This window comes from Hypomesus nipponensis, chromosome 9, assembly GCF_054491055.1.
Source record: "Hypomesus nipponensis isolate SF chromosome 9, ASM5449105v1, whole genome shotgun sequence".
Lineage (NCBI taxonomy): Eukaryota > Metazoa > Chordata > Actinopteri > Osmeriformes > Osmeridae > Hypomesus > Hypomesus nipponensis.
The window spans coordinates 26119659-26137126 of NC_140369.1; the positions used below are offsets into that span (position 1 = coordinate 26119659).

The following is a 17468-nucleotide window of genomic DNA, read 5'->3' on the forward strand; positions in this document are numbered from 1 at the left end:
CAGGGCCGTAAAAGATAGAGAAGTGACATTGTATGGGAAAGGCAGAGCAGTTTTCTCATTGCAGTAAGTTGCCCACTCATGCTGCTCATTCGAATTATTATTATAATTATTTTTACATATATGTAATTTTTGAAAATTTTTAAATTGTTTAGTTCTTAGAATTAGTTTAACTAATGTACTTTTGTACTTAATTTATACCTGTATATGTTTATTGTTTGCACCTTCCTGCCACAGTAAATCGCGTATTTTTGTAACATAGGCTACATGGCGAATAAACCGAATTCTGATTCTGATGGGCATGGGAGAAGAAACCTAACCAAATTAGCTTCGGTTAAACAGTCATGGGAGAAAATTGCCACCATTGTTACAAATCAAGTTCACATACATAGAAATTTCTTATGAAAATCTTTTTATAATCATTGAAGAAATGAAACACGCCATAAATCAAAACAATGTAACGTAGCTTCGCAGAAAGAAGACCCTGGCCTCACCAGCAGTGCGCACGGACCAAGCTTGCGCCCTTAAAATAGCATCTGAATAATGCGCCATTGACTTTAGACCACGTTGTTCCTGGTCAATAGCGGAATTGTTTTTCGGAAACTTCAAGATAGCACCAGGGAACTTTTGCGCCGGAACATGCCTCCTTTTTCGCTGAACCGCCCACGGGAACGCAAAGTCATTACGACGTGCGTCGAGTGAAAACTAGAAATGACACTTGCGTCTTGACTAAGTCAATTGCGCTGGGTGCAAGATAGGGCCCATGTGTTTGTATAGTTGATTTAGACAACAGAGTTGCACTCATGGCTTCATCAAAGAGAGAACTGGAGGAACTGTCATCTGCAGCACCTTTAAAGACTCTGTAATCTAAATTAGTAGCACACATAATATCACTTTGTTGTGTAATGTTAATTGTTTTTGACATCTTACGAATGTTGGGGTCACTAGGAAAAGTATGACATTTGAAGTTGCCGGAAAAAAACGATTTGGAGGTTTTCTCTGCTGTTAAATATAATAACAGCGCGCTTTTCGGCGCGCCGCCCACTTTTTTCACGTCAGTTTGGGTGACTTGCGTGAATCGCGCAGATCCTAAGAGTTTTTTTTTTAAGGGGGGGTGGGCGGGGGGGTCTGATTATAATTGCACCAACAGTAATTCTGGATTGCCTCCACCCAACAAGTAAATAGGAAATAAGCAAATCAGCAGTAGCCTATAGAACCACCAGTGTTTCTTCTTGCTGCGTATCTTTTACTGTCTGCGGTGGGTACTCAATAAACGGACTCTGGTCCGGATCCGGACCGCAATACCTAGACGCAATTCATTGGTGCGTGATTTTGTGCTATAGCCTATATTTTTTTCCTAATAGATGTACTTTATATCTTCCGTGTCCAATCTAAAGCTATAATCAGGAGCTGTAATAACTGTAATCACCATGACAACTCACTCACTCAACGTTGGCCGCAACCTCTGTGGGTAACGCAGGTTGTGTATGTCATTCGCAACCACGCAGGCTAATCAATTTGCTAACGGTAGCTAGCCTACCTGTTTCTTCCTTAGCAAAAATCATTGCGTGACAAAACCCAACGAAAAGTTGATTCAGAAAATCACAAATTTCTGATAGAATGGACTGACAAGTATGCATTTGTGTTGCCGGTGGGGAGCACACAACCGATGTGTTTAATCTGCCTCTCAAAAGTAAGACCCTACAGGCCTTGTCCTCCATTGATCTTGTGGTGAGGGGCCATTCCCAGGCTGTTACTCAGCTGAAGGAGTTGGCTATGATCATCAACATTTAGTGCCCTTAGAGGTGGCCAGGAAGAAGAGGAAGAAGGAGTAAAACCAGAAGAAGTGCTATATAATTTAAGAGTTTATGTCTCGGAATAAAAAATGAAATTGAATATTACAAATTAGTGTCGGTGTATTTTGATCTTCAGAATGTAATTTTACTCTGTGCATATAGGAGTGGGCCAGGGATGTCAGGGGGTTAGTGGCAATGTAGGTATATGGATATTTGCCACAAGGCGAGGGCTTCAATTACCTCTCTCTTTTTTGACCATACGTGTTTGCATCCCTGTGAACTTCAGATTTTCCATCTACGTCAATCATACCAGTGCAGATGACGACAATGTAGCGGGGATAGCGGCCAGGGTTTGTGGATTACAAAAACACCTTTTCAGTTTGAAGCTCAAGTTCCAATAAAAGGGCAGTCTCACTTAATGTGAGACGGCACTTGTAAAATGTAGATTGACATACCAGGTTTCCCAATGTCCTTGGTGGTCTGTTCTCTGGTCTGGTGAGAACTGTGTGCCTTCCCTCTACCTGTGCCCCTTCCTGTCACCTGTGTCCCTAAATATAGAACCCTGTGCCTTCAATGACTGCCACCCAGTGTCCAAAATATACTGACAGTTCTATCTAACCAAAATAATATGACATGCCAACAAGAAACACAAATGGCTCCTACAGTTATGAAAGTGGAAGAGAGATGCTGTCTATACTGCCGGAAAGCTAAAGGAGAACTACAGCTTAATTACAGTTTAAACATGAACTCACACAGGGAGACTTATTAGTTGATTTGGTCACTACCTCAGTATACAGAGGAATGGACATTTTTATTTTATTTATTTACATGTATTAATTGTAAAGTGGTATGTTCACGTTTAACTTTGCTACACATCAAAAATCTGGTATAATAGACAATCCCAACCAAGAGACCAGTAGTGATGTGTCGTTCGTGAAAGATTCCTTCATATTGAACGAATCTTTAGAATGACTCAGGAGTAACTAGTAGTCTCAGTGAGTGATTCGTTCATCTTCTCTGACTCAGGAGTAACTAGTAGTCTCAGTGAGTGATTCGTTCATCTTCTCATGGCAGCACATCTGGACTGTTTCATTGGCTCAGTAGAGGAAACAGAAAGGATTCGTTCACCTCATTCACTTTCACGTGACTGCTCGGTTTAGCATAGAAGACGTGAATGATTGGAGTGATAATTACAGGTTTTGTTATTTTTTACCTTACTAACAGTAGTGCAGTATAATTGTTTGCCGTGATAATTAAATGCCAGTGGGATAATAAGTGACCATTTCAAATCAAATGCAAACTGTCATGACGTATTTTATTTAATGCGGGAATTTTTCTTTTGAATATATTATCTGCCACATAAATGTGCAGTTCCCTTCCCTATAGCATACTCTAATTATCTTGGCTGGTTTAGATGCACTGATTTATTCCTTTGGAATAGGATAACTGTTTAAAATAGTGGACATATTCAGGCCAGGGAATTGGCTAATTGATTGAGTTATTGAACTGATTGAATTGTTGAGCAAACTTGCTTGTTCTTTATCCTTGATTTTCTATTATCATCCCAACATTCCCAATACATAAACCATGTTGTACAAATATATAGATGAATTGTCTGTCACATGGCTCTTCTTCCATTGGCTCCCTTACAGAGATCCTGCCTGCGTGTGTCTTGAAGTGGCCCTGCTTAGGCTAACTAAATGAAATGCTCAGATAAGATAAGGATATTCCTGTTTGCCTAAGCCTGGACCTTGCCTATAGTTCACCTGGGGGGTTGGCCTCTCTCTACACAAATGGAATGCTAAACACAGTATCATTCTCATACACATACAGGATAAAGAGTTACATCTTCAACTTCTCTGATATCAGATTACGTGGGTCACTCTGTCTAATGAGGGGAGGTGCAGCTATGACAGCACCTGCCAAATGAACCCCTCTGTGCTGACTCACTCTGGAGGCCCAGATGGATTCTGTCACTATATTGATCCTCTTTCTACAGGCTGTCAGGCTGTCTGGTCACAGAGGAAGGCTGTGCTTCTCTGGCCTCAGCTCTGAGGTCCAACCCCTTCCACCTGAGGGAACTGGACCTGAGCTACAATCATCCAGGAGAAAAAGGATTGAAGCTGCTCTCTGCTGGACTGGAGGATCCACACTGCAGACTGGAGAAACTCAAGTAAGTAGATGTTTGTTTTTTATACACCTCTTTCTGTAATGTTGCTTAACACTGAACATACATCAAACTGCAAATATGGACTTTTTGACAGGTCTGCAAACGCCTTTGTAAGCAGAGATTTGTTCAAACGTTTGTTGACCGAGACCGTAGGTCGAGGTCCTTTAACAAATCGTGGCGGTGTTGATTCTGTGGCGCACCACCACAAATGAGTCGATGTGTGGGAAACACTGATGTGTCTATTGGCAAAGTGTCTATTTTCATTTCATTTTCAGCTGCTATTAAGTGTGTTTTGTGCCCATAGGATTGTTCCACTTCTTCACCTGTAGTAAGAGCTGTGGTTAAATGTAAAATTAATATACTGCATCAGTGTTTCCCACAGTTTAGAAAGCCGTTTGTCAGGGGTTGCCTCGATTCTGACCAGTGGGGAAGGGGGGTTCAAAATAATTCCTTCATTAATGATTCGTTACACATAACTTTATTATATTAAATGATTCACACCTTCACAAAATCCACACGCCCATTCAAGTCCTATCTGCCAGAAACCAAAGACTAGAAATGAGATCCCTTGTCCTGAGACCTGCTTTCTTACCTGCCTGTTTCTACATCTGTCTGTCCACCTCACCTGTTGCTTCAGCTAGCTCTCTCACAGCAGCATGTTAGATGCTGTCCTCCTCTCCTACTCTTTCTTCAATGACCTAACAAATCTCTCTCTTTCTCTCTCTTACCCTGTCTTTCTGCAGCACTGGTTGAAGCCTGACAATATTGTAAACAAATACTGCATATATGGGGGGTCAGATGGCTGAGTGGTTAAGGGAGTCGGGCTATTAATCAGAAGGTTGTTGGTTCGATTCCTGGCCGTGCCAAATGAAGTTGTGTCCTTGGGCAAGGCACTTCATCCTACTTGCCTTGAGGAGTATGTCCCTGTACTTACTGTAAGTCGCTCTGGATAAGAGCGTCTGCTAAATGACTAAATGTAAATGTATATGCAGGTAGCAACGCTGGTGCTAAATAACTATTAAGCTGTGTGCTTGTTTTGGCTACCCGCAATGCTTTGGGGCTATCTTGTTGTTATTATCAGTGACCTATGCACTTTGTAAAGCTCTCTCTTGGAAGTCGCTTTGGATAAAAGCGGCTGCTAAATGAATACATGTAAATGTAATGTAAATGTAAGCTGGTCGGCTCCATGACAACGTGTAAGTAGGGCTTAGACTGCTCACCTACAGAACGAAGGGGAACCCACTTGTCTAGCAGATTAAGACATGTTTGTAGTTACATGGGGAAAAGTAGCCTCAACTGTCGTAAACTTTTAGCTACGGTACTAATGCTGAAGGCTCGCTGATATTGCTGTCTGTCTTACTAGAACGGCGTATCTATGTGTTGTTGCTAACGTGTGCTGACGTTGCGACATTGTGACTGTGTGTGTGTGTATGTGAGAGACACGCGTGAGTGACAAAAATACGGAGGGAGAGCAGGGAAAGGAAATGCAGCTGAACGAATACGCTGCGTGTTTTAAATAGCGTAATTAAAAATAATAATAATAACGAAACGCAATATGTGGCGGCCGGTGTTGATTCTGTGGTGCACCGCCACAAATTACTCGATGTGTGGGAAACACTGCTGCATTTAAATGTACCAATTGCCTCTCTTTTGCTGTTGCAGTTGTTTTTTTGCTTTCTGAAAATGTCTTCATACTCGCCTACACGCATGATAATTTAATTCCAGTGAATTCAAATTACTTTGAATTCACTGGAACTAACTCAGATCAGATCAGCTGTTCTGGAAGCGATAACTCTGAGCTTCCCATCTCAGGGTTCATCAAGTCAGAGTTCAGGGTTAGGCTCAGAGTTTGTTAAACCTGCTTTCTGGAATACACCTCTGATGATAAAAGAGAAACAACATGTTTACTTAGAAAGTCAGTTGCAAGTCACTTATCAACAGGTGAAGTGTATTTTCATCATTCCTCTGCTTATCCCTGCAGTGTGGATCATGGTGGAGAGTGCTGGATCAAACCTGGCCTTAGGAAATGTGAGTATTGACAGCTACTTGGTTCTAGTACACAAAGTCATACATGGACAATACCATTAGTGACTTGGACACTGTCAAAAATGGACACACACACACTGTAAACACTACTTTTAGAAGCAATAATTTAACACACTTAGCCACATCAATATCCGATATTACTGAAAGATCGGATATCGGCCCAGATATTGAAAAAATAGCTGGATCGGGAAGCTGAAAAAATGTACAGATCCACTGGCCGATCCATCCTTTATTTCACAGCATATTCTATGTCATTTTTCAGCAGCATGAGTTAACCGAACCTTTAGATGCTTGAGTTCTAAATATTTCCGACGGTCCCCACGGCAAGCATAATACTTGTAGCAATGCTACTAGCATGCTAGTGTTACCTGTTAGCCTTCTCATTAGTACATATTGAAGCCATACACCGTTTGTCGCATAGTTTTTGTCTATCGGAAAATATTCAGTTGGAATTTAAGAAATCGCATATGCGACGTGAAACCCGTACTCGAACGATCACATATGTGAGACGCTACTCCTTCACAGGTTAACGGGTTAATCTACACTGTGGATTCTACAGTGTAGTAGAGTCGTTGAGCTGCAGGAATTCGGCTTGTTCCAAGCAGTGTGCTTTTGGATGTGCTTGATTAAATTGGTACTATTGTACTTTGCAGTACTACCACCACCCCACAAAACATTTACTTTGTAGACATTGCTAACAGCCGACAAGCTAGTTGGCATGGCAAACGTGAAATATCTCCACACAGCCAACTCATTGGCTCGCTCCATGTTGCTTTTAAGTTTATCTGTCCACTGGTTGTACACAAGCTGTACACCGCATGTTGCAATGCTTCAATTTAAATTTCCATGGTTCAAACACCAGCAACCAGTGAAAACAAATAAGAATTCAAACATTATTTTTACCATTTTGTTTGGTAATTGTTTGATTACTATTGTATGTTTGACCTGTACACTATTTTGTTTCTACTGCTAAATTGTATTTATTTTCATACATGTAATTACATTCTATTTTCGCATTTTGAATGCACAATAGTTTTTTAAATGACAACTAATAAGAAATCAGTACATTACATCTGTTATGTTGTCTTCATTAGTAAAGTCTGGTGCCTTTAGTCTCTTCCACATGGTGGAAGGAAGGTGGGAGGTATACATCTGTATCGGATCTGTATCAACAGATACACAAAGCCCAGGCATTGGTGTCAGTATCGGGACTGAAGTCTGATGGGTGCATCCCTAGTACATCTGTGTGTGCTATGTGTGCACATCAATACCCCTCCAGTCCTGCCTTCCTCTCCTCGTCCCCTTCTTTCCCCTCACATCTCCTTTCTTCTCCTTTCATCTCCTCTTCTCCCCTCCCCTGTCTCCTCCACCCCTCTTTTCATCCCCTCTCCACCTTCCCTCCTTCTCCTCTCCCCCTGTGAATGATGATGATCAGTAATATATTGTGTCTTGGTCTCCCCCATCAGATGCCTGTGAGCTCAAACTGGACCCAAACACAGCATACAGAAACCTCTCTCTGTCTGAGGAGAACAGAAAGGTGACATGGAGGAGAGAGCAGCAGCCGTATCCTGATCACCCAGAGAGATTTGAGTACCATCCACAGGTGCTGTGTAGAGATGGTCTGTCTGGGCGCTGTTACTGGGAGGCAGAGTGGAGTGGAGGAGGGGTTTCTATAGCAGTGACATATAAAGGAATCAGCAGGAGAGGACAGGGTTATGACTATTTGCTTGGACACAATAACAAGTCCTGGAGTCTGTACTGTGGTAATAACAGTTACTATGCCAGGCACAATAAGAAGAACACTGCCATACCTGCCCCCCCCTCCAGCTCCCACAGAGTAGGAGTGTATCTGGACTGGCCGGCCGGCACTCTGTCCTTCTACACAGTCTCCTCTGACACACTGACCCACCTGCACACATTCCACAGCACATTCACTGAGCCCCTCTATCCTGGGTTCTATGTTCATTATGACACCTCAGTGTCCCTGTGTCACGTAGAATAGCCCACACACACTCTCACACACTGTGCTCACATAGATGTCAATGAAGATTGAACTGTATACAGTTGGAATTGATATCCTAGAGTGTTTGTAAATATTGGTGTGTGTAGAATGTTTTGTTTTAATTGTTGACAAACAACAATCCTGTCTTTGATCTCAGTCCCACTGAATGTGATGAACTAAATAGTGTCTTACTGACTAAATAAGAAATAAAGATGTTTTACATAGGATGATAGAAGACAAGCTGTGTGTTTGTTAGTGACCCAGTAGACCTAGACACACACACACACACATACACACACATGGACACACACATGAACACACACACACACACATGCATGCATACATACACTGTAAACACTACATTTAGGACCAGTAATATGACTGGGCTATCAGAGCAGGAGGGAAGGAGGGAGGTTTTAATCGTTGACAAACAACAATCCTGTCTTTGTTCTCAGTCCCACACCTTAAATACATTTTGGGCTTATGTATGTAAAATGAATGTGTTTTCATAGTGGTTAAACTGTAAGCTCACTTTCCAGAGTTCCAGCTTGGACTGCAGCAGGCTCTTTGTTGTTCCGCCGCTCTGTTTACCTGCGAGACGGAGGAAGAAGAAACCAGGCCAACTTGCTGGAGTCCTCGTTCGAACTCTGAAACGGAGCTTCTAACCTGCTTTTCCAACCATCCTACTCGCTAACGTTCAGGTTAACTTTCTTTGGGCCATGGATGTAGCGGTACTAGCATCTCACTGCTCTCCTGTCCTTGAGCTATTAACTGTAAAAATCAGACCCTTCTACCTACCTAGTGTTTTTTTATTGCCATAACAACCGTGAGCTAATCTGGAGTTAACCTTAGCTAACATGCTAGTTACCGACTGGAAAAAAAAAAGAAGAAAGAAAAACCCTTTATTTCAGAATTGTCTTCCAAATTAAACAAGGTTGCTCAACTTGTAATTTTGGCAATTCGTAGCATTTCATTACTACATGTTAGTCTGTAACATGAAGGCAAAACTGATTCAAACATTAAAACCATATATTCTCTGAAAGCTTATACCTTCAGGATGTTATCTAATGAGACAAGAGACACGTCCTTCTCTCCATATTAGTATTGCTGCCCATGCATAATAAATTCGGTATTGGTAAATGGAGTATATGGCTGATGCTTTTTTGGGCTGTGCAATTTAGGGAAACGGATTCAACCACCTAACCCATGTATTTTCTGAAAGCTTACATCCTAAGGATGTGATCTGTGGAAAAGACTACAGGTTTGAACACACATTTGACCATTTCTGAACAGTCCAGTCATGCTTTAGGGAGATGCATACAATCTACATTAAGCTTATGTCAATTATCAATATGAAAGAATGCTCAATGCATCTCCATGTCTCTTGATATAGGTGGTAGAGAGTGAGTCAGAGGTAGGGGCAGCATGCAGGGGCAGTGGAGACAGCTCTGTTGCTGAGGTGAGTGCTGAAAGGTGACAGGGAGTTGAAGATGTCCCATTGCTTATTGGGAAGTTTAGTTTTCAAAATATTTAAATGTCCAGCCCCTCAGTATATGTATAACAGCTATGGTAGTAATAGTAGTGGTAAATGCACCAGAATGCGGGAAATTGCATCTACATCTTAAAAAAAATCCCCCAGACCCCCCGCAAAATGTGTCCCCCCCCACTTAGAAAATGCTGCTGACGCCCATGAGTTCACCTCACCATGGCAGAAATTAGGTAGAAATGGTCCGATGTAAAACTTGAAATGAAGAAACGAGTGGTGGCACATCGTAACAGCATGGCAGCTATAGGGTTAGCGTGACATGCATTTCCTGCGTGATTTTGTCGTTCGTTTGACATCCTCAAGTTTAACAGAAGTTATTAGGTGGTGGCGGAATAAACAGTAGGCTATATAGCTTTTCTCGTTTTGGGATTTGGCATTTTGATGTGATCATCCACATTAATGATCAAACTTTTATTTTTATGTTTTTTGAATAGTCAACGTCATAGACGTATGGCAGTAACTGTAGTGGAAACTATTTTGTAATGTTTGGTGAGTCTCTGCACTTTTCAGTTAGAATTCACCATGTTACAGAGCCAGACAAGACTTTGCGTACGGTCCGCACATTCTCACGTCTGCTCAAAAGTTTCCGTGAAGGCCCGCACATTCTCACTTCAAGTAAATCTTTATACATCACACCGTGTGCGTGAAAACCAGCGTACGCAAGCTTTTCGTGCGTACGCAACGTTTATACAGGAGGCCCCAGGTGTGTTCTCTCTGAGAGGAGGAGGAGATCAGCGCTGAGATCTGCTCTCAGAAGAGTTAGCTGGACCACCAGGGCTCGGAGCTCAGACTGTTCTTGGGGGAAAGAAAAGGTGAGACAACACCAAAGATTCCTGTCAGCTCTGCAGGGTGACACCTCCTCTGCTGCCACCTAGTGGATCACCTTGGTACTCTGCTTCACCACTATATACAGCAGCCTCTGCTGCCACCTAGTGGATCACCTTGGTACTCTGCTTCACCCCTATATACAGCAGCCTGGGTTTACTTCATTCACTTGATTCATCTCAAACTCTAAGGTCTGTGACCATACCAATGGAGATTGCCGTTTTATCAGTCGTTGTTCAGCTTGTCTTGTTATCCTCCAGTGTGATAATACACATACATACTGAACACTGACACATACACTGACAGAAACACATTTCTTGAAAAATAAAGTGGGCAAACTCAAGTCTACATCAAGTATCACCCCCACCCGTCACCTACAGTCTTCTTCAGACAACCGCCTGGTGGTCCCACCGCTCAAGACCGCCCGGTTCCAACAAAAGCTCTTCTCCTGCCTGGCCCCCCAATGGTGGAACCAGCTCCCCACCTCCATCAGGGACACTGACTGTCTCCCCACTTTCAAGAAAAGGCTCAAGACGCTCTTGTTCCGGGAGTACAATGGCACTTAGGAATGCTTGACTGCACCTGATGTTAGTTTCCTCCAGGATCACAATGACTCTTATTGAGTGACTTGTTGCTCTTGTAGGTTAGATATAACGAAGTTAAGTCTTGTACTCGCTGTGAAATATTTGACTGTTGATTGTTCTTCTACAGGTACAGTCCTGCACTTTTTGTGGTTCATGTTGTTTTAATTTGTAACTTTATAACTGCATGCACTTATGGGTCTTCCCTTTTGGCACTTGTTTAGCTTTTTCACAATGTATGCTTCATGTTTTGGCTGCTTGCAATGTTTGGGACTACCTCGTTGTTATGATCAGTGACCTATGGTCTTTTGTAAAGCTCTCTCTTGGAAGTCGCTTTGGAAAAAAGCGTCTGCTAAATGCATAAATGTAAATGTAAACTTAGTCTACTTCCTACAAAAATACAATATAAATAGGTATACTTCAAGTACGTTCATGTTGTACCTTGTATACCAATGTTCAGTTATAAAATAAACGTGGTCTACTTCCTTTTGCTGCGGTGTCTCCTCAGCGGGCAGCTCTGCTTCAGTACGGACACAGAGCTGACCAGGTGGTTGACGATGAGAGAGCCTCTTCTGCTGTCTCTGCTGCAGCACTGCTCTGACCTCCCCTGGTGAGTCACACACATCCCCAAACTGATGTAGCCCCACTGGGAAGCCTCTCTAGAGGCTGTGACTTCCCTCACTAACTCCTAGAACCTCTCTACTGCTGATGTAGCGGGTTGAATATTTAACGTTTACAAAAAGAAATGAAATCTTGGCACCCCTTTAATAATTTTTTTAAACGATAAGTTTACAAATTGTCAACTGCAATTGTCAGCCTCCACCAGTGCATTAGATGGCGCTAGAGTGTAGAGTGGAGTGTGAAGCTAGAAGCTTTGGTGACCAGCAAATATGCGCCAGAATAAAATGGAAATCAAAGCATGCACAGCTTGCTAACTGTCTTTACACTTCTACTCTCTATTCTATTCTCTTTTCTTCTACCACAGTTGTACAGATCTATGGATCGGCTCAGGTACCCCTAGACCTGAGGTAACACTGAGATACTGGAATCAGGCCTCTCTAAAGGCAGTGACTTCCTCACTAACTCCTAGAACCTCTCTACTGCTGAGATACTGGAGTCAAGACCATATGCTCATGATATGGCTGCCCTCAGGTATCTCCATGTGTTGGCCCACACTCTAACCACTTGTACCAGGATTCAATACAACATCTTCTACCCTCAATGGCAGCTAAACACATGGAGCACCTAAACACTTGTAAAGTCTTTTACAATTGGTTTTTAATGAGACAAGTGTCCTGTAGCACCACTAGAGGGCAGCAGTAGGACATGGGCCTCCGATTCAGTGCCGGTCCCAGTGCGCCCCGGGCGAGTTTATCACTTGTACCCCGCACTCTGCCCGTGCCTAAAACCGCCCCTGCTCCTGTTTATGTGTGTCTGTGTTCACCCTACTACACTGAAAAGAAATCTCCCTCCCTCTCCCTCTCCCTCTCCCTCTCCCTCTCCCTCTCCCTCTCCCTCTATATATATATATATATATATATATATATATATATATATATATATATATATATAGGGATTCCCACATACCATTTACCCATGCCACCCTGCTAAGACTTCTTGCCCCCCCATGTCACCTCCTTATATCTCCCCTCCCCTTCTCCTATCTCCACTCCCCTATCTTTCCTCATCACCTCCCCCCCTCCCCCCCTCACTCACTCACTCACTTCTCCTTCCTCCCCTTCCTCCTCCCCTCCTCCTCCTTTCTCCCCTCCTGTTAGATCATGCATGTACCCTTTCAGAAGTAGGTTCTAGTAATGACACTTGAAAAATGTACACCACCCTAAGTAGAGCTTAAACTAAAACAATATTTTTCCATGTTTGTTTGCAGTAATATTTACTGTATATTCACCCATAATTCTAATAGGTCATGGAATAGGACCTAAACATCTTGGCAACACCCATTATTACTGCTGGCAGCGTCAAGTTCACAATAACTTAATTTCCTCATTCATGACATGGTTTCTACAGAACAGAGGCTGACAGACAGAAATACTTCACACATGGGCAGGAAGGGTTTGTACAGTTGAGGAGTGGCTGGTAATCAGAATGAAGAGTGAGTTCAGATGAGTTTTCTATATAAATAATACATTCATACATCAGTCACATAAAGTACAGAGAATGACATTGGAAACTTTAACTAGAGAGCATACAATTTCTGGGGAAATTGTGAGGGTGTGCTTGCGGCTGCCCCAGCTGCCCATACTTTCCTGGTGTTTACATATTTAAAAAAGCATTTAAGTGTATGACTGCAGTTCTGACCATTGTGTTCCCTTGATAATAAGTTTGTAAAAATTACATGCATCACTCAGATGGAGGAGAGGTGATACTGGCTGGTTGGAAGAGAAGGAGGCCAAATGTAGCTCATGAAGATGCAGCGCCAGGTAACTTATTAAATTGTAATCAGATAACCCAAGTGGATCGCAAGCTGGTGTAGGACTTATTGATTCATAAAACCATCTAAACTACATATATTAATGTTTTCTGTTATTTAAAAGAAAGCTCAGACGTATGAATGGAAAAGGCATCTTTGTAAACCATCCTGGTCTGTTGTTATGTGTAAACCGAACATTTCACTTAGCTACTTGACTTTAAATAATCACTTTGTATTCTACCAAATACAACAAAGCTGACTAGACTAGCTAGATTTTTTTTTAGCTAACTGACTATCACTACGGCACTAGCTGGTGGCTGGACGATTTGTACAGTACCTCCCAGAAGAGGTCTGGAACGGAAGACTAACAAGGTAGCAAGTTAGCTGTAGCTAGGTCTGACACTTGGTAACACTGCAGATAGTAGCAGATGTGCTGGGGTAACATCTAGAGCTAACTCCTCTGTGAAATAGCAGGCCACTGTTTCCGAAAGTAGATATACTAGCTTAGCTCTAATAATATCAGCGTAGTAGCTATAGAGCTATCATATGTAGCTAGCTAGCTACATTTCACAAACGTGTTTCATATCACAATGTAAAACCAAAACATTTGGCAGACCGGTGTAAAAATTGACCTAATCTCTATGACTTAAATGTCATTGCAAGTTTTTCCCTTCTCGTGATATTTTCAGGCATTTAGCCTACTCATATTGCATTCATTCATTAATAAAGAACCCCCTTTGAAGCTTATTTTAACAACGACGTACCAGCAGTAGCTATCTCAGATGGAATCGCGATTAAAATAGTACCATCTGCTAACTGAAAATATGCCCCCAAAAACGTGAATAAGCTTGACATTTAGTTAGGGGAAAATCACTCATTCATAAAAATGTCAGTGGTAGCGATCATTGTCAGTAACAAGGCAAAATGCGATATAGCCCTGCTGTGTGGAGAAGCTGCCCCGGTAAATTTTAGGCTACTACTACTTTCTAGCCTGTCTTGGTAGCGATTGCGTTGGTTTAATTCGATTTAATGTTACTTCCGTTGTACGGTCTAGGCTTAAATGAATTATTTTCATGAACAGATTGACAAAGTTTAGGCTGTGGCGATGGAGTTCAAGTTAGTAGTCACTAGTCAGATAGGTTCACCTATTGAAAGACTTTTGAAGTAAGGGGTAGTGCCGAACATGAGCCGCCGTTTGACATCCTACGAGCTGTTAACAGCTGCAGTGTGGAGATGTTTTTTTTTAGCTTACGCTACTAGCGTTCTTCTAGACTAGGCTACAGTACAGCGTTGCAGTGAGCTACACTGGTTTGAAACCACAGGTAATATTAATTTCACCAACCAATCGTTTAGTTGTAATCTAATGTCATAATAAATCCTACAACGGAAATGTATTTGTGAGGAATGTTTATTTTAACGATTGAAAACAGATGCATCATATACCGCAGTAAGATGCGTTGCCCGGGCAACAGAGGCTAATGTCATGATGCTAATGCTTCAGTGAAATTGTAGACTACCGTTTCCGAAAGTAGATGTACTTCCTTAATAATATTACCTTATATTGTACATTACACATCACAATTGTGTGTCATATCACAAAGTAAAATGAGCAAATAGTTATCACCCAGGCCTCTTTGTTTGTGGCGTTTCTGCAGCTGTAAAGAAGTTAGCCTAAGCCTAGCCATCTCCCAGAAGTTAACGAGCTGCTAAACTAATGTTCTGCTAGAGATAGTCACGCGAGTTTTCGTGACGTTAGTGACGTTAGTGGCGTCAGTGACTGGGACGTTAGTGACGTTAGTGGCGTCAGTGACTGTGGCTAGCAAGTTAGCTTCACTTTTCGTCACAAAAACGTAATTTCTACTAAACCGTGCAACGGAACGTAAATCGCGATACAAGCAACTCAATCGCTACCAAGATGAAACTTTTGACACCTAGGTTGCCTATGTAGTCCAAATATTGACAAAGTTTTAGGGGTGGGAAAATAAATACAAACTAGAAAAGGCTGTTCCGGCGAAACAGCAGTGAGAATGCTGAAAACCTGAATGGGGATAGCTGACAATGCTAAAAAAGCTGAAAAATGTGAAAATGTCTAGAGAGTTATAAGCTGAAGCTTCAATGCGCCCAAAAGGTATTTTAAATAGGGGCTGGAGCTGGACGAAGGCATGAAACTACAGAAAAGAGAAGAAAAATGCAAAACAAAAAGTGAAAAAAATCAGACAGGAGAGAAACAATGCATAAAAATGTGAAAATGTAGGCGAATTATTTGCTGGAGTTTTAAAAGGCCTGAAATGTATGTTAGAAAGGACCTGCAGCAAGATGAGGGCAGAAAAATTACAGAAAAGAGAAGAAAAATGCAAAAGTACTGGCAGTTGGAAGGTACTGCTGTGAAAGGTATTTTTGAAAGGACCTGGAGCAAGATGAAGGCAGAAAAGGAAAAGAAAAGAAGAAAAATGCAAAACAAAAGGGAACAATTCAGAAAGATTAGCTGCAGGAAAATGTGAAAATTTAGCAGAAAAACAGTTGCTGAAGTCTGGTTTGAACGAATTTGAAGGTAAAAGGACAACACTGGAATGACTTGAACTTGCTGGAAAAACGTAGCAACCGTTGGTCATTGGCACCAGACTGGCAACATTTTTAAATAGAATCTAGGTTTCAGGTTCAAGACGAGAAGAAACTTATAATGCGTGCCTGCACACCCAGTCCTGTTCAGACACTTAATTTAAGATGACATCAAAATAATAATCCATAGTGCAGGGTTGCCGATGTTGTCGTTGTCCCTGGTGAGTTTTTTGTACGTTAATAATAATATCATGCTACATCTAACCAGCGGATCATTTCAAGTGTGTCAAAGTGGTATTAACACCGTAGGCTTGAATAATAACCGAAGGCGTGAAGCTATGGAAAGGATGCAATGAAGATTTCCTACATAAACTAGATCTACTATACTTCAAATTGAAAACGGAGAAAATATTTAGAGTAAAGACAAGTTACTTTACATCTGTGTTCAATATCGTCAATTAAAAGTAAAAACTTTCCAGTTACGATGCGTTTGTTCGTAGGATTAACGCCAGCTGCAGCAAACACTTACCCCAGCCCTGGTTTGTCTGTTCGTGACGGTCAGCTATGACTGTCTTGAGCCTCGATTTTTGCAGATTTCTGTGAAACTTGCTAAAATAAAAACGATCAAGCTAGATTATGTACACTTTAAGCTCAATGTACATACCTTGTTAGGCCAATTTGGTCGATACTGTAGTTGAAGAAAGTCGAATGGAGAGCCATATCGCGCTAGCTCGATTATAAGAGAAGAACAAACATTTACCTAGCATCCACACCTCAAACAAGTTAACCTAGACGCAAAACTACACGTCCAATCCAAAAAATAAGGATATATTCTGAGACCCAAGACTCTGCCGAAACCATTGATATCCTATATGTGCGGTCAGAAATACAACTCTTTTGGTAGTTTCCATAACGTCACCCAATTCTGCTTTCATGGTGCGTGTCTGTTTGGTTGCCACGGTGATGGCGCAGCTGTGATCGCTAACAAGCTGGGCAGAGAATCACAATTTTGCTGGAATCCACACCTCAAACAAGTTAACCTTGAGGCAAAACTATACGTCCAATCCAAAAAATGAGTATATACGACTCTACCGGCAGTCTAAAAACACGTCTACTTTCGAAATTCTCTGACGAATTTTACCCACCTCTCCATTGAAGTTAGTGAGAGAATTTGAAAGGCTGCTCTCGCTTCAAGGCTCAAAGCTCAAAATCTGTCAATTTGAGCTCTTTAGTAGTTACATTGGCTGAAAGAGGACACGTTTTCCTACATTTTAAGGTATAACTTGTTTCTGTAAGTTAAACTACATGAACGTCAGAGGAATTTGTTTGTCAATTTAGTTGAATATCAGAAAAAGAGCAGCCAGCAGAGTGTGCCACTCTGCTGGCTGCTCAACCATAAAAATCAAGAAGGAGCTAAATGTTTAATTTGCACAAAAACCTTAATTCTTTAAAAAGTATAAAAGTGAGAAATACCAGAAGTCATAGCCATCATCTCTTGAAGGAGCTGGACGTTTT

At 41.7% G+C, this 17468-nt stretch overlaps 1 pseudogene across 1 annotated transcript; it reads left to right on the forward strand.

Annotated features, from left to right (window-relative positions):
• Positions 1–5477: 5477 nt before the first annotated feature.
• Positions 5478–8235, forward strand: LOC146274019 (stonustoxin subunit beta-like; annotated as a pseudogene). The gene is made up of 2 exons (XR_014766518.1): positions 5478–5991; positions 7476–8235. The product of XR_014766518.1 is annotated as a stonustoxin subunit beta-like (transcript).
• Positions 8236–17468: the final 9233 nt, after the last annotated feature.